Source organism: Acartia tonsa, chromosome 8 (genome assembly GCF_053477335.1).
Source record: "Acartia tonsa isolate MP-2025a chromosome 8, ASM5347733v1, whole genome shotgun sequence".
NCBI lineage: Eukaryota > Metazoa > Arthropoda > Copepoda > Calanoida > Acartiidae > Acartia > Acartia tonsa.
In genome coordinates, this window is record NC_137267.1 from 19953312 (window position 1) to 19968593 (window position 15282).

A 15282-nucleotide genomic window follows, 5' to 3' on the forward strand; every position below is an offset into this window, starting at 1 on the left:
ACTGGAATGAAAATAATGGATTTGAAACAAACAAAGCCTAATTTAGCTAGAGGAAATGTATGTGGAAATTATACACCCCCCTGCAAAACCCTGTGCATACCACTGTATTGCTTTGGTGGACTTAAAAAAATAATTAAAAATACATAGATTTTATCATAGTAAAATAAAAATAACAATTAGATATTTTATTATCTTGTGATTATGTTATAATATTGTGTCCAAATTAAACCATGCCAATATATTTTTAATGGCCACCTTGAAAACTATATGTAAAATAACATGGATGAAAACATTCAACAGAAACGATCACAACAAATATCGCTTAACAAACAGACAGTAGCAAACACGGACTGACAGTCAAAGTAAGTTGTATACTTGAAGCTCTTTAGAAATTGGTTTCGTCTAAAAAAAACAATCTATCTTAAATAGCAGCTTAGAAAATCAAATAGTGTTTTAGATTGTCTGTCTGATGGACAGAACGACAGACAAAGCGAGGCTAAGTTAAGTTATGAAAATTCGTACAAAAACAAATCATAAGCATATTTCTAATTCTATGCGTCATCTGCAAAAATTAAAATTTTCAATTTTTTTGTAAACATCTAACAAATATGGAAAAAAAATATAAATGTACATTATTTAAATGAAGGAAAAGTAGCTTAAAACAAGTAATATATCATTTCATTTGATTGAAAGTAAAAGTTAACAAGTATGTCAACATCCATAAAAGCGATGATCTGGAATCAAACGAACAAGAACTCTTGTACAGTGTCAAAACAATGTATGTATAAGTATAGATTTAAAGACAAATTATGGACACCTGGCCCAAGTGGTGAAAATCCTTCTCGTCTGCTAGCAAATGGTTTTCTGTTCTTTTGTAGGGACTTGTCTGTGTTTATAACAATAAATAAACAAAATATTAATTTAAGATATAAATAAAATTGTATATTAACTTGCTGCAAAACTGCTAAATGTAGAATTCTGTTTAGGGACAAACTTATATTTTTAGGACTTGAATATAGAGATTTTGACATTGTATCTATTGATTAGGAATCATGTCTGACATGTTTTCAAAATATATTAAATTTTTTTGATATCCATGTTTCATTCTTATTTGAAATTATCCCTATTTCAATGACAATAATATTTGTTGGCCGGTTGAATGAAGGGTGGATAGATAGATATATAGAATGAATGGATGAATAGATAGATAGACTGATAGACCGAATAGATGGATGATAGACAGATAGAATTAATGGAGGTATAGATAGAAAGATAGAATTGTAAATTAATTTTTTTTCTAATAATAATATTATGACTGCAGTCTAATACAAATATGTTAACAATACAAAAGTTTGATAACTTTTAAAAATATCAAACATGACAAAATCAAACGGGGGTGGGTATTGTTTTCTAGGGGCAATTAAACTTAAGAATGTGAAGTCATCTTTCCTAAAAATGGGTAAAAACCTTCCCAGGATAAGTAAGAGGCTTTATTGTAAAGGAGATCAATATTGATCCAGTCATTGGCGAGATCTTATGATCTAGACGGACTGACATCCTAGAACTTTTAGATTGTTTTAATGTTTTGTCATATTACTTACTTATACCTCTAACTGCAAAGTGACAGGGATTAGACAACGGTCGATATTTAAATTAACAACTCCAATGATGACTAACATTATTAACCCTTATCTAAATTATTATACTAAGTGGCAAAGTTTGGATACTAAAATTTATACAACACTATCAACATTTAATTAAATTACCCAAAATTTTCAAGAAAACTATTTGGTAGATCGTATTTATAAAACTTTGGGTACCAGTGCAAAATTACAGTCCAATGTCCCCTCCCTTCCTCACTCACTGACTAAGTGTACATCCTGTGAAAATATCCCACTGAATAAAGCAATTACATGATAATACAAAATTCTTTTCACAAACCCTAAACGCCAAAAAAATGCTTAACAAAAAAGTCAATTTTGGCCTGTAAAAGTAAAAGCGTGCTTCATAGCTTCATACTGGGAATTTGCACTTTCAAGAAAAAAGCTGTTTAGATTTAATTGTTCAATTTTAAGGATAGTTTTCTTCAAAAAGGATTTTGAAATTGTACTCATTTATGATAAAAAGAGAAAATATAGCAAATTATTTTTTAGTAGTAAAGATACTCTTTAAAATGTCCATTTGACCTTCTGTCCGTCCGTCAGTCTGTTAGAATTGGTATTGAGGAAACGTCCAATGTTCTGCAACTGAGCATCTATACTATATACTTATTATGTCCGTCTGTCTGTCTGTTTTCTGAACTTTTGATTTTTCTTTTCATTTGATGGGCTGTTCTTATTTTATATTTAAAACTTCGATATTTTATGATTTGAAAAATATGAATAATTTATTTGCAAAACCAATATAATTTTAGCTGTTCTATGTCTTATACTGCTGTATCAGTCCGTTCGACTTGAACAGTTAGGGAGTTGAATTCATTTTTATAGACGCAGAAACATAATCTATGATTATGGTTTGGACCCTCTAAAACTGTAATCTACCTTTCCACTTTCCCCTCTCTTGGTGAAGATACCTTCAACGTCGATACGATTTTTGAAATGTAAGATTCCACTTTCCCTTCTCTTGGTGAAGATATCTTCAACGCTGATTCGATTTTTGAAATGTAAGATTCCACTTTTCCCTCTCTTGGTGAAGATATCTTCAACGCCGATACGATTTTTGAAATATAAGATTCCACTTTTGTCTCTCTTGGTGAAGATATCTTCAACAAAGTCAAAAGTGGAATCTTAAATTTCAAAAATCATATCGGCGTTGAAGATATCTTCACCAAGAGAGGGGAAAGTGGAAGGGTAGATTACAGTTTTAGAGGGTTCAAACCATAATCATAGATTATATTTCTGCTTCTATAAAAATGGATTCAACTCCCTAACTGTTGAACGCTAAATTGAGTTTTTAATGTTTTTGGGTAAATGTTTTATTTTCTTCTAGTTTTACCAAAAACAGACGCCTGATATCTTTAGAAATATAGACCATAGATTAAATTTCTTTTTATTCTTGTGATTCGCTTCTTATGTACGTTTTACATTCTTTTTTTCTGAATTAGATTTAGTAATATAGAATATAAGTGGATATATTGATAGAAGAAAATTTTTCATCAATTTAGTTTGTTAACATCGACCTCATCATTGGTCTGTTCGTTCATCCAGTAGAGGGGAGGGTATGAGGATAAAGAGGGTGGATGGGGGGTATTGTTATTTCAGCCAGCTTCGAGCATCACTTTAAGGGAGTACATGAAAATCTGGTGCAACATCCAAGTAATAATACATCAATTTATCTAGTTCTTATATAACAACTGTCTTAGTAATTTCAATTAACAAGACACACAGAAAACTGTCCCGAATTTGTATTAATTTTGAGGAACAAGACTCCAGTTACGTCATATTTTTCTTTCCCGAAAAAGGGAAGGGGGAAAGAAAAAAAGGGAAGGGGGGAAGAAAAAAGAGATGGGAGAAAAGGGGGTTTTCCCCATCTCTTTTGAAGAGATTTTCTTCCCCCCTTCCCTTTTCGGGAAAGAAAAATATGACGTCACTGGAGTCTTGTTCCTCAAAATTAATACAAATTCGGGACAGTTTTTTGTGTGTCAATTAACAACCCAAAAGAAATGAAGTTAGAAGATAATAGAAATCTTGAAGTGAAAATAAAAATTAGCTAATATCTAACAGATATCATCCTTTATAGTCTAAATGCCTCTTTTTAGTTCACTAGACAAAAAGCATCAAGCAACAAATATATTTTTAGTAGCGAGGCTACTCTATGAGTGTATGTCTGTCAAATGGTCCTCCCCATAGCACTATGCTCCCCCTCTATCCGTTTAAATCCGTTTTACATCAACGATTGTTTCTTTTAAGAATAGCATGTAAGATGTAAATAACACTGTAAAAATTATTCAGTTTTCTGGCTGTTTTAGTCTTTTTAAATCTTATAGAAGAGGTAATTTTGTGTATCATAATTGGGGATGGACATCAGCTTATTGGTCATCGTGTTATCCCTTTAGTTCCCTGCCCAATATTTCTTACAAACTTGTTATTGGATTGAAGGGTGGTTGAAATTAAACCCTAATGAAAATTGATTTAATCTATTTTTATCAATCTGATCACTAAAGATATCTCTAAGGATGTTGTTAATCAAGTTTTTAACAATTCTAATTATGTCCATAAGTAGCGCAGCATTACCAAGAAAAGCCTTATGAATTAGAAAAGAAGGGTAAATTATTGTACAGTAAAAATACGATTTATGGCAGGCCTTAAAGTAAATCACTAGAGAACATTTTTAGCATTTGATGTTGATAATTTTTAGTCAATCAATTTACATTGACTTATCCGTCATTTTGCTTGTCGCTTTTTTACGGATGTACGGTCGGACCTACCTAATTTTGTAGAAGCTACGCTTCTTAAAAGTCTCCTTTTCGATTGACCAACTCTATATCTTTTTAAAAATCTTTCCTTATTTAATCCCCTTTTTGAAAATTTATTATCGAGATCTTAACAGTCAAACAAACAAAATTCTCTATAGAAAAGGATATTGAATTGAAACAAAAATGCGCCTTTTCTTTTGAATGCCTTCCTTAGGGCGATTTTGGCCCAAGGTTCACAGCTAAAATTTGTCCAGTAATTTTATTAAGGCCTTTTAAAATAGCGCAGCTACTCTGCTATTAGTTGTTTTGTCCGTACAAGCACCAAATTAATAGATGTTACTATTGATATTGTTATCCAAGTAATTGTTTAAATGTCAATTGAAAATAAAATTAAAATAAATGTTAATAATTGTTGACGAACAAAAAAGGGTTTTGTAAATAAATCACAAATTATGATATTTCCGTTATATGGCAAATTTGAGCCTTATATTTAAAAGTAACATGATTTCTGTTGTAGGTCTATATTTTTGTAGCAAATGATCTCGCTAACTACTTTAAAGTAAAGTTTCTTTTTTATCCGAAAGGTTTATAACTTTCTTAAAAACTAAAATTGAAAGTTAGGGGTCGACTTCTTAAATCTTCCCCCTTCCCTCAATTGCTCCTAGAAGCCTCTTGAGTAGACGCTATTCAGTACATTTTTTACGGCCTTTTCATTGGTGATCTTTTTTTGTATAAAGTTATCCTTGTTTTATTAAAAGGGAAAATGCACGCAATGAGCGCTTTACAATTCATTTATCTAAATTTTATTAAAGGCCTTTTCTTAATGTCATATAATACGAATGTAATATATGGTTTTGTATGCGTAGCAACTCTGTAAGTGTGTTTAAGTCACTTTTTGCATTGGAATAGTAGTATAAAACCAAACATTACTTGATTGAAATGGATGAAAGCAAGGATGTCAGCGGCAAAAATTAGTTTAGACTCTCCAACTTAAAAAATCGAATTGGATGTTTTTTTTTTAAATGTATTCTCTGCCACACTGGACAATTGGCCGTTTGTTACAGTAGTCCCCAAAGTTCCTTAATAGTCTTATTCGGTGGCTTAACAACTTTGGGGACTTTAATGAATTTTAATTGGTTGGTTCATTAAGATGAGTGTTCAAACGCTTCAACCACTAATTCTAATCTACAGAATGGGTAATTTTGTGTTTCATCATTGGGATGTACATCAAATTATCGACCATTATCTTACCCCGTAAAATCGCTCACACTCTGTTCTAACTAAATGCCTAATTAATTTTTTTAGTTGCAAAGCTATTCTTTAAATTGTCCTTCTGTTAATCCCTCAGTCTGTCTGTTCTACCGCCCGTAAATATATCAGGATAATGTGATTTTCTCGGTTGCTATTTAATACTTTGTCTGTTGTTGGTCTATCGGCCATGCAGAAATTCTTATAAATAGTTTTATAAAGGTTTCGTAATTTACTTTTGTGCTTCTAACTTCTTCTTTTAAGCCCTTATTTTTTTTCTTGCTTTCTTTTTTGTTACCATTTGCTATATAATTCACTTGGCCGTTTGTCAACCTTTTAGATAGACGGACAACGTAAGGGCAAGAGTATCCATTTTTTAAAATATCCATTAATACGTTTTTTAAAAATTGTCCTTTTTTATTTATAGTGCAATAAAGTTTTCAATTTTCCAATTCATTACCCCGCTAATGGAAATGTAATTTTTATACCCAGAAAGTCAAGGATATCTGAGATCTGAAGGGATAGGACAATAAATTGATACACACAGTGAAGCTTCAAATGAAAGAATTTAACTATTTTACGTGAGGGAACGGTAAATCCACTCATTCAAGAGAAATCGTCATTAGTTAATAAAATATCACCCCTCTTTATAAAATTACTTTCCTTTTGAAAAATAAAATAACCCTTTCTCTCCTTCCATCCCGTTCTTATAGTGGCCTCTAGGGGCATAAACATTGAAGAATAGCTATAAAAAAATTCAATTATAAAGCTTTCCTAAAAATTCAATCATTCCAGTGGTTAGAAAAAGTTCAAAGGACAGACAAACATCCTACTTCTTAAATGAGTAAAAATTGTAATTTTTAGATTTTTCTAAAAAAATAGTTCAGACAACTGTACTTTCATTTTTTATGTATAGAACAAATAAAAAGTCCTAATAATTACCCAAGAAGTTAATTATAAATTGATTGCTTTTCAAATAGTTTTGGTTAAATACAATCACTTAGACAATATACACCATTCCTTGGTAAAATAAAAATAAAAAATAGGCACACACCATGCCATTGTAAAATCAAGATATTTTCAAATAGTTTTGGTTAAATAAAATAACTTAGACATTAGACACCACCATCATTTAATAAAATCAAGATATAAAAGAAGCACACAATATTACTTAGTAAAATCAAGATATTTTAAAATAGTTTTGGTTAAATATAATAACTTTGACATTACACACCCACTCGTATAAAAATTAAGAGTGTAGAGATTTGTGGTAGTATACTGTTTTGAATACGTTTTACACATTTTTAAAGAAATAGTGCTTTGTCCCTAAGAACTTTTTTTCTTAAACCTCTAAAAAATTAGCCTAAAACCTTTGTATGACTAAAAAGATTTATTATCTGAAAAGCAGAAAAGGTATTAACGAAAAATTAAGCTTTATCCGGAAAGAAAAACGGACATTCTGACAGTCAGACAGACTGACAATCATGTTTATATTTTTATGTTAGGCAACTAATTGTCATAGTTTTCTTTTGTAATTTTTGATTAACCACAATGAAAATAATTTTTAACACTGAAACACAAGTTTAGTTTAATTAAATGTCAAAATGTCTTGATTTTACTAAGGGGTAGGGTGTTTTATCTTTTCACTAAAAATCGATGTAGAAAATACATGGATATCATGACAGGTAAAAAATTTCCGTCAATTTAGGTTGCTTTTCCCCTGTCATTTATTGGCCATTTAGTTCATCCAGTAGCAGGTGAGGAGATGAGATACAAAGAGGGGAAGGGTTGATTAGTTATTTCAGCCTGCTGCCAACCTGAAAATCTGGATTAAGATCCATGTAATAATAAATCCATTGTACTAATATTAATTGTGTATGAAATATTTTTGGTAAACTACAATCTAATATCAATCATGCAAACATTCACTTTAGTATTTGCAGGGAGGAGAGGGGGGACATTGGACTGTATGTTACACTAGTACCCAACTGTAAAAGCTGGCATAAAAACTTTAGGTACTTTTGTTTAAATTGTTTACAAGCCAGTAGTGTAAAAACTTTTAACCAACAAGTTTAATTTACAGACGGGGAAATTGTATTAATCATCATTGAGGATGTACATCAATTTATCGTCCATTGTCTTATCCTTTAATATACCTGAGTATTAGTGAAACAAGGTGTCAATATTTATTTAACAAATATTAAAATATTTATAGAAATGAAAACAACAATTTAGCGTTGTATTAGCTTTAGAAATAACGTTACAGGATGACAGGTAAATTAAGGGTCAAATTTCGTACAGTATTATGTATGTGTATATTGTGTATATATGGGCCATGGCATTTTTAATGTCGAACACCTGACATAGCAGCTGTTGACACCATTTTTAACGTCTTTTTTATAGATTCGAACCTAAGACATCCCGACAATGAGCAGATGGTAGGGATAAGACAATGAACTATTGATTGATATACATACCCAACGGTCATAAACAGAATTATCATATCTGTAAATTAAGATTATTGGTTGAAACGTTTGGACAATGCTAGTCAATGAACAAATAATCATTATCTAAGGAAGACGAAGAAAGTCCCTCAATGTTATCCATCTCTTTTTAAGGAGTTTTCTTTCCCACTCCTCCTCTCATCCCTCATTTTTATGACGTCAGAATTTCTTTTTTAGCGACTTTCATCGTCTTTATATCTAAGAATTGTACCAAAGTTTTTATAGCCAACGAATAAGAAAACATCATTACAAAACTTTGGGTATAAGTGTTATTAATATCCCAGGTCCATTCCCTCTCTATATATACATTCACTGTTATATACAAAACTTCGCTGCTGCTACACAAAACTGTCCCTGTTTTCATAAAATCGTCGAACCGGACCCAAAAATCCGTGAATGTTTCAAGTATTTCTCCCCTGGGGCAAAATAATATATGTATACATGTATTAAACATTTCGACCACATGGTTTTACATGTGGAGATATGGTGTGCAGTCTCTTCCGCATAATATCATGTCTTTGTCCACAAAGGGCTTTAGAATAAACTGGCGGCTGTGCCAAGAGCATCTAGGGGCTTTTTTTGTAGGGGAATGAATGGCCTTAAACCACCCAAAGGTTTTTATTCTAAAAAAATAGCCTTAAATCAGACCAGGACATATGTGAAGCTTCAACTTTCTGAAAAACTTTCTTGAACTTTCTGACAAAAAAGAATATAGAAAGCTTAGATCAAGGAGGTTAAGTGATCAGACAATGGACGATTAATTTATTTACATCCCCATTGATGATAGACAAAATTACCCTTTCTTTTGATTAAAATCATTGCATGAAAAGTTTAGTAGAAGGGTAAAGAATACGGTCAAATTATTGTTGTAAAAATATGCGGTTATGAAAATTTAATTATATGCTATTTAGTTGCGGCGGAAGTTAATGCACACCTCAGAACTACTACAATTACAAGTACTTAAAAATGCAATTTCATTTAGAATTTAAAATATTTTCATCCTTATTACTGCCTAAATATTTGGAAATGATTATTTTAGGTTATTCTAGGATTTTAAAAACTCTTTTAATGCTAATTTTAAACTTCTCAGTATTATATGTAAACTTAAAATACAGTTTTATGACGCAAAGACATTCTCCAAAATTTATTTCTTAGGCTAGCCTAGTAGTTAGGGTTTCCTAAGTCTCACTCTATTTTTTAGTAAGGTAGCCCTAAATCCTGTAAAATGGAAACTGGCCTAGTATTATTGCTTGAATATTTAGACCATTATTAATCTATAAATTTGAATACGGATGTTTGTAGCCCATAATTTGAACTAAAATATATTAAGAAAAATATAGAGTCCCAAATAAGTTGGATGTGTCTATGTGCTGTGCAAGATCTCGAAAACAGTTACACCGATATATGTATATAATATTTTTAGAATAACTTAACGTGCAGAAGGGGGTTATCAACTTTCAACAACCCCTCCCCTCTATTTGAAATTGTGAATGCCTGCCTGCCATCCTTTCTTTTCATACTTATACTTTTTAAACATTTTAAAACTTAATCATAGAAATGTTTAGCTACTGACGTACGGACAGACCGACAGTTGACAAAAAATATTTAATAGCAATATCTAGAAAAATTTGTATGAACACTCATATTAAGATACCAGAAAGCTGACTTACACACATGCATGTCCAGTATACATATAAGGGAAAGGGATCGGTAAATATATTTTAAAAATGAATGTACAAAATATAAAATCCTATTATTTAAATTAGTATGTTGTATTTAGCTTAAGATTTCAATAAAACTGAAATTATTAACTTTTCCATTTTATAAAAAAACTACAAACGTGTTTTAGGCTATTTATTTTTTTAGGTTAGTCTTGGTATGGTATAAGGCTAATCTGTTTTCCCCTACCTTCGAATACAAATCTTCTATGTGCTAGGGGCGTAACTACTGGCAAAATATACAGTATGGAACGTTAAAAAAAAAGTTGACAATAAAAATATTAGAAATAGTTTAATTGCAATAGGATTGGTAAGCTATATGTGACACAGTTTATTCGGGGATTTAAAGGAATAAGACAATGGTTGATAAATTGATTTACAATGTACATCCCCAATGATGATATTTCTCCTTCTGTAGATTACAATAGGTGGTTGAATCTTTCGGACACTCAACTTAATGAAACAACCAATCAAAATTCATTAATAGTCTCCAAAGTTGTTATGGCAAATAATAAGAAAACTTTGTTATAAAACTTTGGGGACTGGAGTAATAAACAGCCTAATATCATCTCCCTCCCTGCAGTTTATAAATCTTTTTCCATATAATTATGCTCACTTACTTTTCCATTTTTCCTGAGAGGGAGAGACGGTTAAACCTACAACCTTACTTCAACTAAATCTTTTCTAGTTACCAATTGGGACAAATTGGGACAGATTAATGTAAATCCCATTGTCCTATCTCTTTATCCCTACAAACAATAATAAGTAGGTATATGGGTTGATGAAAATAGCTCAGGGGACCTACACCATCAATTCATCAATCAAATTAATATTTTTACTACCTTTTTTTGGTCAAATTTTAACCGTTTTCTACGCCGTTTTTTTATGATAAGGGTTTTTAGATTGTTTTATTAAATTAGCAATCAACATAGGAATCTATTATTTTCTATTATGAAGATTCCTTAAGGCTTGGGTATAATTAGGGTATACTCTTTATAGTGCCTTTAAAAAATGACGTCTTACAATATAAATGACTAATGATAGGCAATACACAGACTAAATTAATAATGGCAGGCCAGTATATAATTTATTTGACCAATGGTAGGCCAGTATGATATTATTTGTTATTGGCACTAAAAAAGCTTCGTTATAAATTATTTTGATTGTATAGTTGGTGTGTAGATTAATTTTTCAGCACCTGTCCTCTCCCTCCCTTTTATTTATTCCATGTGAAAAACGCTTTATTTTGTAACCTAATATAAGTAAACTTTCTTTTAACCTATGAGTTATAGGAAATTAGTGGTTTGGGGATTTATTTTAGAATTGGGAAAGAAAACCCCTAAAAAAGTGATGGATAATCTCTCTTTTTCATAACGTCACATGGCTGATTTTTAACACACTTTGTCCCACTCCCTAAACCGTTGCCCTAGCCCTAGCCCTGCTGTACTCAATATAACCTAACCTAAGAAACAAACAAAAACTGACCCAACCCCTCATATTTGATTTTTAAATTCTTTGCTTGACTAGAAACTTTAAGGGAAATAGCCTAGTTATTTTATTTGTATTAAAAAATTTTGTAATAGATTCTACAGTTTGTTTTTCTAAATACCACCCCCTGTCCAGGCATAAATTCTTTTGGTTTACCCATAATATATTTAAATGGCATTGTTACACTTTATTATTGAAAAAGGAGGGTCTAGCACCCCCCCCCCCTCCTGTCCTTGAACTGCCCTTAGAGTTATATAGGGGAGTTGCCGCTTTTTACATTATCTTTTTTTGAGTGTGTCAAGGATCTCACTAACCGCTGAACCCATATGGTTAATTATTTATAGTGAAGCTACTTATAAGTCATTGGAAGGATTTTTACTTTTTTAGGAACCGGTCCTCCAACTTCCCTAGAAAAAATAGCCATGTTGTTATTTGTCATTGCTGGGCTCAAGGACGTCCAAGGGGGGGTAATTGGGTGATTATCCCCCCCCCCCCAAAAAAAAAAAAAGATTTTAGGGGTTTTATATATTTTTTTTCAATTTAATCTCCCCCCCCCCCCATATAAAATTTACACCCAACCATTTAAGAGGGGGTATTTACCCCCCCCCCCCCTAAAAAAAATTAAAAAGCCTTTGGCTGGGCTACTAATAATATGATTTAATTGATATATTGAAAAAACACCGCATTAAAGATATTTAAATCCCCAAAATACCAAAACCTTTCAATGACTCAAAACTGGTCCAAAAAAGTCTGTCTTGGCGTTTTAAAAAAAACGTTAATTTATAATCTTATTTTGTACGTCTTCAAGAGGTCCCTCATGGTTTTAGTAAACGAAAGCCTTATCAATATAATTATTAATTATCATTGAAATATTACAAAATGCAATTGGTTGAATACTTTTGCTGTATTACAGTCTACTCTTTTTTTATTTTGATAATGCACCGCTACTTATGGTAAAAAAATTAAACTTCATATGACTAAATATCTAATATTTTAATATTTTTCTAAAATCCAGCTTTTGAGTTTTTAGCTGTTTTATAAAAATGTCTGTAAATGGCCCAAAATTTCCATAGATTATGACGAATAACCATGTTCCTAGAAGGTATCCTTGTAGGACGCCTAACGCCATGAAGAATCAGGGAAGGAAAGGACATTGGGAACCAAAAGTTTTATAACCACGTTATATTATTCATTAGCTCAAAAACTTTGGGCACTTTTATTAGATTTTGATTGGATGGTTCCAAATTAGCAGTGATTAAACTTTTCAACCAATATTTTTAGTCCACAGAAGGGGTAGAGTGAAATCAATCTTGGTATCAGTGTCTGGTCAGCTTGGTGTACCCCATTAAAAAATAAAATGATTTTATAGAAGCAGGGATCTAAAGGGATAAGACAATAGACGATAAATTGATGTACTTCAGTCAATGATGATACACAAAATTATTTCTTCTGTAAATTACAATTAGCAGTTGACACGTTTGGACACTCAACTTAATATACCAAACAATCAAAATTTCTATAGAAGTCCCCAAAGTTGTAACGACAACGAATAAGAAAACGATGTTATAATACTTTGTAGACTAGTGTAATAAACACCCCAATATCCCCTCCCTCAATAGTAGGTTTCAAAATTTGTCATGGTGGTCTAATGTCTTAAATACCTGGTTATAGAGTCGCTGTGCTACATGAAAGTATGATGTAATTCTACAGTATTGAAGACTATAGAACGCACATTGTTTTGAAAGGCTTTACTCATATTCTAGAAAATCAAAATACCTACATCTATATGGTGAAATTGTTTTTAATAGAGCACCCACATTATAATATTAATGTATGTAAGTTCATACTAAAAGAATTTTCTTTAACTTTATAAGACGTAATATTATCAAAATATAATTTTATAAAAGTAATGTTTGGATTTTGGTTGTTGGAAAAAAATAGAGTAAAACACTAGAGGGGAAAGGGGTTGAATATCTGTATGTTTACTTCCCAATGATCCTGTCCCGACTTTCAATTGTGTCTTTGATTATCAACGAATAGCGTCGGGAATATTAAAACAGACTCTTCGGTACAAAAGATCAGAAAGCAATTTGCAAGCAGACGAAAAAGGTCCGTTACGGGGGGATCCAGATAGATGTCTGGTTATTTTATAATTTCTTAGTTTGATTTGAGGGACAAAAAAAAATATTTGGAAAATTGGAGGGAGAGGGGGAAATATAATTTTCAATAGTTTTAAATGCTTAAAATGCAAATGCTTAAATTAATTTATCAGACATCTTCAAAATATTTTGCTAATTTATCATGACAAGCCCATTATGTTTTTCATTTGATAACAATTAATGAAAATAAATTTTAATATTTGATGAAGATGTTATCACAACATTTCTCAAATATTGGAGCTGCTTTTAAAGTATATAACTTTATTTTAACTTTTTATACATTATACTTTAAGGTCCTAGGAATCCTTATTACTTTTAAAATGGACAGACTTTCTGTTATTGATTATAGAGTTGCTACGCTTTCTTCATTGTACTTAATTGTTACAGTAACAATTATGATCAGTTTGACATCTGTATAGGGAAATTCTAACATTCATAAATTAACGTTATCCTTTACGTACAGACAGAAGGAAATACCCTAATTGTAAAAAAGCGTTGCTTTAAAATTAGACAAGTATGCATTTCTAAGCAATAATACCAGAAAGAGACGGGACAATGGGCTGTCTATTACACTAGATCTCAAATTTTTATAATAACTTTTTCTTTTTCGTTGTTTGAGCAACTATGATGGGTTGATTCTTTATCTTAAGTGTTCAAACGTTTTACCTCTAATTATAATATAGAAAGGGATAATTTTGTGTATCATCATTTGGGATGTTTATCAATTTATCGGCCATTGTCTTATCCCCTTAGATCCCAGAATAACACGGACAATTTTATTTCATTCAATTGAGAAATCAATCAATAAAACACACCTATTTTAATCATCATAGGAGCCATAAGGTACATAAACAGATTTTTTCCCTGAAATATTACAAATAATTATATAATTATTGGTGCTTACACATTAAGTGCCGCCTAAGCTATATTACTCTCCCCCCCCCCCCATATCTTTAAAAATAAATTGAAAATAAAGGTGGGTAGTTTTTATTTGCTATGTAAAACTCCCGCTGTGCACTGTCCATACGGAGCTATCTACAACTTAATGCAACCTAACCTAACCTGATCTAAGCAATAAACAAACAAACCAAAAGTTCAACCCTCCCTCATATCTAAAAAAAGGGGGGGGGGGGGTTATGTGCTCAACTGGGCAGTTTGAGGAAAACAGTCGAATTTTTTCGTTATAAAAAAAAGCAGATTTTTCAGCCAATAAACTTATCCTTATACCAATAATCATTTACCACTAAATGAATAATTTGTCTACAATAATCAGAAAAACTTTTTTTCAATCGACGGTGGCCAGTCAAAAATAATCACTTCTGTCTCAACCATGACACTTTGGTTGAGCTTGGACTTCCGAATTAGCGGGAAGTTCACGAGATCAGTTGGCGAACATACAAAACCCCCAATACCAGGAACCATCAAGTTTCAACAGCAGGTTTGAATATAGATTTATTGATGAAATTATTTCAAAAGACCTGAAATTACAAGATCAATTAATAAACAGAATAAAATATTATTCGTTATCTTAAAACTTTGAGCACTAAAAAAAATCTTTTTCTTTTCTTATGGTTAAAGAATCTTTGGAAACTTTGGCTTTAAAGGAAAATTATTTGGTTTAATAAATCATTGTTAAATGCAACAATAAGGCACATAAAAATTACTAAAACATATATTAATCATAATTAAGTTTCATGCTTAGCTGGCTAAAGCCTTTTTAAAACTACATATAATCGTCCTATACACCATAC

At 31.3% G+C, this 15282-nt stretch overlaps 1 protein-coding gene and 1 long non-coding RNA gene across 2 annotated transcripts in view; one reads left to right on the top strand and one right to left on the bottom strand.

The window, feature by feature from the left end:
* The window catches only part of LOC145326515 (uncharacterized), a 34856-nt gene that overhangs the window by 11717 nt on the left and 7857 nt on the right, over positions 1-15282 (bottom strand). The gene's annotated exons all lie outside the window — the stretch shown is intronic.
* Positions 1-15282, top strand: part of LOC145326516 (uncharacterized) — a 36718-nt gene that overhangs the window by 3563 nt on the left and 17873 nt on the right. The window lies entirely within an intron of this gene.